The sequence below is a fragment of the Alligator mississippiensis genome, chromosome 3, assembly GCF_030867095.1.
Source record: "Alligator mississippiensis isolate rAllMis1 chromosome 3, rAllMis1, whole genome shotgun sequence".
NCBI lineage: Eukaryota > Metazoa > Chordata > Crocodylia > Alligatoridae > Alligator > Alligator mississippiensis.
In genome coordinates, this window is record NC_081826.1 from 273,875,068 (window position 1) to 273,882,750 (window position 7,683).

At 40.6% G+C, this 7,683-nt stretch overlaps 1 protein-coding gene across 1 annotated transcript in view; it reads right to left on the reverse strand.

Moving 5' to 3' along the window:
- Positions 1-7,403: 7,403 nt before the first annotated feature.
- The window catches only part of NNT (nicotinamide nucleotide transhydrogenase), a 64,551-nt gene continuing 64,271 nt past the window's right edge, over positions 7,404-7,683 (reverse strand). The window contains exon 22 of the mRNA XM_019495962.2: positions 7,404-7,683. This exon is cut by the window's right edge and continues 1,624 nt beyond it. The gene's annotated coding sequence lies outside the window, so the exon portion shown is untranslated.

A 7,683-nucleotide genomic window follows, 5' to 3' on the forward strand; every position in this document is an offset into this window, starting at 1 on the left:
AAACAAGCTCCTTCTCAATACTTAAATTTGTTTTTAAATTAAAAAGATGTCATCATTATAAAAGGCATGTACAAACTATTTCAAGCCAGAACACCCTCTGCTCATGTGAGGAACCTGGGTCCAGATTTTGTTAGGACTGCGGCAAATTTGAATTATAAGCAGAATGTATTTTGATAACACATAAAAGCAGCCATAAGATTAAGCTGCCAGCACAGGTAAGTTTCCCAATCCTTTGCCAGTTAAAGATACAGAACATATTAAGAAATGTTAACAAAAGAAACTGCCTTGAGGAGACTGCAGTAATAGACAGAATGTTGTTAGTGGGGTGCTCTGGTGAACAGGTGTTCCCCCAGATCCTGATGTACATCCCTTATATACTTATAGGCAGCCACTAAGTCATCCCTCAGCCTGCGCTTTTCCAGGCGGAAGGGTCCCATAGCTCTCAGCCTCTCATCATAGGGCCTGTTCTTCTGCCCTCTGATCATGTGCGTGGCTCTCCTCTGGACTCTCTCAAGCTTTTCCACATCCTTCTTAAATTGTGGAGCCCAGAACCGGATGCAGTACTCCAGCTGTGCCTTCACCAAGGCCGAGTACAGCGAGAGGATTACATCCTAAGATTTGCTTGAGCAGCCTCTATGGATGCAAGCCAGCGTTTTGCTTGCTTTACCAGCTGCGACGTTCATCTTGTGGTCAGTATGACACCCCCCAAGTGCCCTTCAGCCATGGTGCTAGCAAGCATAGCACTGCTGAGCCTGTAAGTGTGATGTAGGGTTTTTTTTTCCCCTGAGGTGGAGTACCTTGCATTTTTCAGCATTGAATATCATCAGATTTTTATCCACCCATTTTCTGAGCCTGTCAAGGTCAGCCTGGGTCACCAGCCTATCCTCAGGTATGGACGCTTTACCCCAAAGTTTGGTGTCATTGGCAAACTTGGCCAGTCCACTTCTGACACCAATGCCCACATGGTTAATAAAGATGTTAAAGAGTATAGGTCCAAGAACGGAGCCTCAGGGGACCCCACTCAGCGCACCATGATGATTTACTTCCATCGATTACCACTCTCTGGGTCCAACTTCAGAGCCAATTCCCCAGCCATCAGACTGTGATGTAGCCAAGGCCTCAGTTAACCAATTTTTCCATGAGATCATGGGACACCAGATCAAAGGCTTTTTTGAAGTCCAGATATATGATGTCAATCTCTTCTCCCTTGTCCAGGTGATAGGTCACCTGGTCATAGAAGGAGATGAGATTAGTCAGGCAAGACCTACCCGCAAGAAACCTGTGCTGGCTGTCCCTCAGGATGTTACCATCAGCTAGTTTGCCAAGAATGGTCTCTTTGATAATTTTTTCCAAGATCTTCCCAGGGATAGAGGTCAGGCTGATAGGCCTATAGTTGCTCTGATCTACTTTGCTCCCTTTCTTGAAGATAGGCATCACATTGGCCTTCTTCCAATCTTTGCGCACTTTACCTGAGCACCAGGAGTTCTCGAAGATCCATGCCAGGGGCTGAGCTATGATGCCTGCCAGCTCCTTAAGTACCCTGAGGTGCAAACTGTCAGGACCAGCTGACTTGACAGCTTCCAGCCTCTCAAGGTGTTACTTTACATAGTCTACAGTGATGTAGGATACCGTGTTAAGCAGGGTGGTCCCTTTGAGCCGGTGACAAACTGACACAAAACTTTCTCCTGGGTGTTGGTTGTCAGTTGTCCCATTTGGTTTAGCAGGGGTCCAATGTTACCCTTGCTTTTCTTCTGACTCCCCACATATCTAAAAAAAGGACTTTTTATTGTCCCTGATATGAGCAGCCAATTGGAGTTTGGTCGCAGCCTTGGCTTTCCTGGTTCGCCCGGACCAGTGCAGAATAATCCTCCTTTGCGGTGATTCCAGACTTCCATCCTTTATAGGTCTCTCTTTTTAGACACAGGAGGTCTGCTGTGCCCTTTTGCTACCTTTCCTCCGAGATGGGATGAACATTGCTTGTGCTTTCAGGATCACTCCCTTGAGGAGCAACCAGGCATCATGAACTCCCCTCCCCATCAAGTCATGCTCCCTTAGGGCCTCACCAACAAGCTTCCTGAGCTTGTCAAAGTCAGCTTTCCTGATGTCGAGGACTTCTGCATTGCTGACTTACCAGCTTTGTGGTGGATAGTGAAAGTGATCAGCTAATGGTCACCATCTCCCAGCTTCCCTTCGACTATCAGGTTGCTGAACTTCTGCTGTACTTCTGACCAGAAAAATCTACCAGACCTGGCATCAGCAGGTTTACTGGGTGAAAACTTCTACACACTGAGAAGGTTATAGGACTTGAGGTTGTTCCCTGCACAAGAAGTGGAACGCACTGGGTGGATCTACTCATGCTATTAGTATGTAGAAATAAACTCTGGCACATATTGCACCAGTTTATTACTCTTGAGTGCAGTTTGAACATGTATCCGGGACCACAGCACATTGAGCTGCAGCCTAATAGGGCTACACGCATAAACACAAGGCATTTACTGCGGAGTTAGTCTACTCCACAGTAAATGTCTCATGTAGACACACCTACCGAGTATCTGGAATGCCTGGATTCATGTAATTGGCCCCAAAGCCAGGACCAGGCATCTGTAAGTCTGAGCAAATGGGAAATTATCATTCTAAAACAAAAGACGTGTGGAAGAAATGCAATCATCACAGTCCCTTATACTGCTGTCACCAGCTCAAGTGATATCTTTCCTTCTTCCCCCCAAAAAAACATCCAGAGGAAGAAGAAATGAATCATTGGTGAGGAGAGCTCAGACTGACACCCTACAAAAGACCTTGCTTATATTAAGTGCTGACCAAGCCATCAATACATGGTTCCAGATAACAAAACAAAACCATATAAATAACCAAGAAATAAAACAGAAATTCAAATTCTTTTTGTTTTGATGAAAGCCACCTTCATTTTTTTTTACTTCACGAGTAGGCATATATAAATGTTTGTTTATAGGAACAAAACCTTCAATAGTTTATTAAAAAGGAAATACTCAATTCTTTCAATCTTCTTTTGTTAGTCAACCGTCTTCTTGACATTAAGCAAAGGTCAAGTAAGTGCTCATACCAGTTATTTTAGATTTGTGAATAGATTTCAGCACAATTTTCCATGTAGCTGCTGAATTTACTGCAGATGCTCAGGGGGATAGATGGAGTTGTGGGTTTTTCTATTTGTTTGTTTTTTCATACGAGCCAAGGATGGCACAACCAAGCACAGCATAGCAGTTTTTCTTGTCTGCCTGTTTACCTTCTCCATAAGAGAGAGGTCACCACAGCCCAGAACCAGAGGTATTTATGTGCCTGATATTTCAGAACTAAGGCATGCTTAGGACAAGACACAACTGGTGATTAGCATAGCTCAATGTAAAAGGAGATGGAGTTGATATGCTTGAGGAAGTCTGGGACATGCTCCTCCTGAATCCCAATAATGGCCACATTGTTTTCTCTTGTTGCTTGAAAGGCACAAGTCTGTCTTGTGGCTCTGGCCTACTGTTCCTGCAGTACCTTAAATCTTTCCAATCGAGTAAGAAAGACTAAATGAACCCTTACTAGAGACCCAATAGTTATCATAAGCACTTCCTTCTCTCTAAGCATTAAGAAGAGAACAAGAAGACTAAGACCACAGACCTCTATAAATAGTCCCTAGAGAAAGGGGAATGGAGAGTAGTTCCTGCTAGCCCATACTGTAAAACACAACAATTATATAGCACTACCTAGCACTTATATAGTGATTCTCTTGTTTCAAAGAGGTGTACAAACATTAGCAACAGCTTCTCACATTGCATGCATCACTGGACTACTAATGGTATGATACTGAAAGTGAATTAGTGGCAGCAGCATCAGCCCCTTAATAAGATGATGGAAGTCTTCTAGTAAATAGGGAAGTCATCAGTGAATCTGTAGTGGACTAAGAAGACTGATCTAAGGTCTGCATGTTTAACATGTCAAGTATAGAATGACGTTAAAACAAGCTGTTGGTGTGCATCTGAGTTCGAGGAAGATTCAACTTCCCATGTTGTCTACCTATTAATAAAGCCACGCTAAAATCATAGTGTATAATGAAGATACATTTCTACAAATGTAAAATCAGAAACCAAACAGTTCTTCCTATCCAAATCTGTAATGTTTTATTGAGGAGAATGGGCAACTGCTGGTTGCTGTTGTATGAGACTACTTTAACCTCTGCTGAGGTTTTTTGTGTACGCTAGATGTTAGTTGCCATATTTCTGGAGAATTTTTTAAATTATAGGTTAGACTGACCATGTAATAATTTAATAATGTTATGCTGTTACTATAGTTCAACCACCATCTCCTCTCTAAAGACACACTTTATTGAATAGGAAGCCCCCTCAGCCCTTTTCTCTCTCAATTCTTCTGTGGTTTCCTCCTCTTACTAGACAGAGATTTGGACAAGAACCAGTTCTCAAGGTCTAGTCAGCAAGGCCATGGAGAAGTAGCCAGACACACAAGGGTCTTTTTCTGCCTTGGCCTAAAGTCTGATTGCAAAACATCCTGGTTGTTTGGTAATTGTCACATACAGGGTATTTAATAAAAGCACATCAAATGCCACCTTAGTCATACTGCATAAACTGGAGCTCTGTCCTACATGCAACACCTCTACTTTTGACAAAGCTGGGATGTATAAGACATTAATACTATCTTAAATGGGGCATGGTTATCTCTTCAGTCACTACATTGTTGCTCTAAATCTCAAGTTTGTAAACAGCTTATTCTCTTCTATGAGCAAGCAGTGGATTTGTTTACGACTCATCCACCTATAACCCTATGTTCTTCATGAAGCAAAAGATAACAGCCTTTTGCTTCTCTGCTGAGCAGTTAAATATGATTTATTACTAACCGGTCTTTGCTGAACTCGCAAGGCACCTGCACTGACTGAAATACAAGTTGTATCAAGGATTGTTTGAAAATTGTTGATGATTAGTATAGCAGCTTTAAAAATTAGGTATGTAGAACAAAGGAACTGTCCCCAAACAGTTACTTAAAATTTAGTAACAGGCTGGACTTCGGATGATGGCTTATTTTATATGGATGTTGTCTATACTAGTGAACTGAAAGTTCCAAATTTCAGAGAAAAGGAAAGACAGATTAACAGAATGACTGAATTAAAAGTTTAGTCTTCCTCAGTATTTTTTTCCTCTGCTAGCATCTGATGTTTCGTATCTATACCAATGGAGAAGAAAATCCCCATATCAAAAAGTACCTCTAATCATTGTCCTGGAAGAAACAATTCTACATATTTGTAATTAATTTTATGCATAATTTTCAAAACAGTATTTTTGGATATTGTGCTTTCAAACCAAGGCAGACATTTTTTAGAAATGTAGACCTTTCCAACTCCAGCTATAGCAGTGTTATGCTTCCCTCATAAAAAAGTAAAGATCACACAGGAACAGTCTAACTTAATTAGTATAAAATACATTTCCTCTGAGTGCACAAAGGAAATGCACAGCAGCTGGATCATGCAAGTCACTGCCATTTTAAACAGAGGACATTTTTCACAGTCTTGCACACAATCACAGTTGTTGGAACAATATCCAGTAAGCTGGGTCCCATGAACATGTTTGAACCACCCTGGATGTGCAATAGGACTGCGCACCCTACCCAGTACTTGGATGCTTTAATGCAGAAGTTTTCTTGTGGATTGGAAGGTCTGCTCAACGTATACACATGGTATTGAAGCATAAAGTTTTTGATTAACTCATTACAAAGAGTAAATCTGCAGGATTAAATTGCAGTCTATGGTGTCTCTCTGAATACTTGTTTGCATCCCACACTTCATAGAAAAAATTATACAGGACAAGAATTATTCATTAGATCATTATCCGATTGTTACAAATACCAGAACAAAACAAAAACTGGGTTCTTGATCAAACAACCTCATCGATTATATTTTAGAGCCACTTTAATGAATTTACTTCATTCTGTAACTATGCAAGTCAGACTATGAAACAAAAGTTATCCTTTTGTACAGTGCTTTCATTCTGGTTGATACTAAAGTTCTTGGCAATATTTTCCTTTAACAGGATTTGTTAAGCATTATGGCCTAGTCTGCCCGCTCTCATGTGGGCAGACTATGTTGCAAAATGGCTGCCAGCTTCTCTCTCGGATAACAAGCTCAGAGCAGCTATGAAAGGCAACACTGGACTCCACCCGTCGTCCTGCTTGCTTGCTGAGAGAAAATGGCAGCACTTTATGTTTCTATTCCGGTGAATAAAATCAGCTTCTCCACTGAAGACGTGTGCTCTAATTTTGGATGGCTGATTTTTTTTAGGGAAGCAGTGTAAACTATGTATATGTAAATATAGGTATACACACAATTTAGGACAGAAGGTGAACAGTATTCTTGATAAAAAAAATATGAAATTTAGGAAGGCAGAATTCAGTTACTGAATGTAGCCTGCACAGTGGTTTTGATGCCATTTATTTAAATAAAAGTAGCATGGAAATTCCATTCTTTGAGCAGATGTGGGCACTCTTATAAAATTGGTCAAAATTACAGCATCTCAAAAGGTTCTCCTACCTTTACAGCAGAAGTGCCGAGTCAGGAAGAAGAAGCAGCCATCTGCTGAATCAACGTCTTTGATTGCTGCTTTGGGTTGGGACCTCTAAGGGGCCTTGACCCGGACCCAAACTTGAAGAGAACCACTTCACTTTTATCTGGGGAGACTGATATCAACTAAACTAGTGTGTAATAAGCTTCATCCAGTGCAGTGGTTCTGAGCCCTTTTGGGACTTGAGACACCCCTCAGACTTGAGACCCTCCTTAAAAAATGCCAGTTCTTAGTTTTCATGCTTTTTTTTTTTTTGACCATGGTAAAATAGAGCAATTCTTCTGTTGCAAAGAACTCGGAGGCAACACGTCAAAATGTTTTTAAAACTATGGATTCCTATTTGAAAATATCTCAGTTTACTTTGTGAAACATGATTTAACATTGTGTGACACTGTTGTACTCCTGAAAGGATCTCATGGCACCCTGGTTCAGTATTGCTAGTCTACTGGTACCGTGATAACAGTCAACTTAATCCAAACCTGCTATTTAAAAGGGCAAATCTGTAATAAAATACTACAAAAACATGACACTTTAAATTAAGAACTAAAAAAAAGAAAAAGAAAGCCCCCAAACCTACAATTGGTTTGATTCAAATTTTAGTGCAGCGCTCAGCAACACAACACAGGCCCAACAAGTATCAGCACAGATATTCATTAGTAGAGCAATATAAACCTACAAGAAGATTTTGCTATTAGGAGCATATATTCTACCTCTTCTTCCCTGCGCTATAATGTTGATTCTATCACTCCCTTAAAAAGAAAATACCAAGCTACTTTTCTCTTTACGTAACATTATAGTAGTGAGGATAAAACAAGATGATTAAAAAGGAAAAAGACATACTTTTATTGGCTTGTTTTAATACTCTGATGTTTCCTGACAAAATACATTTTTAAAATTAACACTGGTCCAACCTCTGACACTTAAATTGCATTTCTCACTGCAAATACAAAAAGGAAGAGGCTTTTTAAGAAAAGGTGAATCTCAAGTTAGCTACCTGAAAGCAGAAATAAGTTGGATATTGCAGCCACTACTACTTCAATCAAAAGTTGGGCCAGAAAATAAAGTTCCTTGATAATAAGGTCTGCCCCTGCCTCATTTA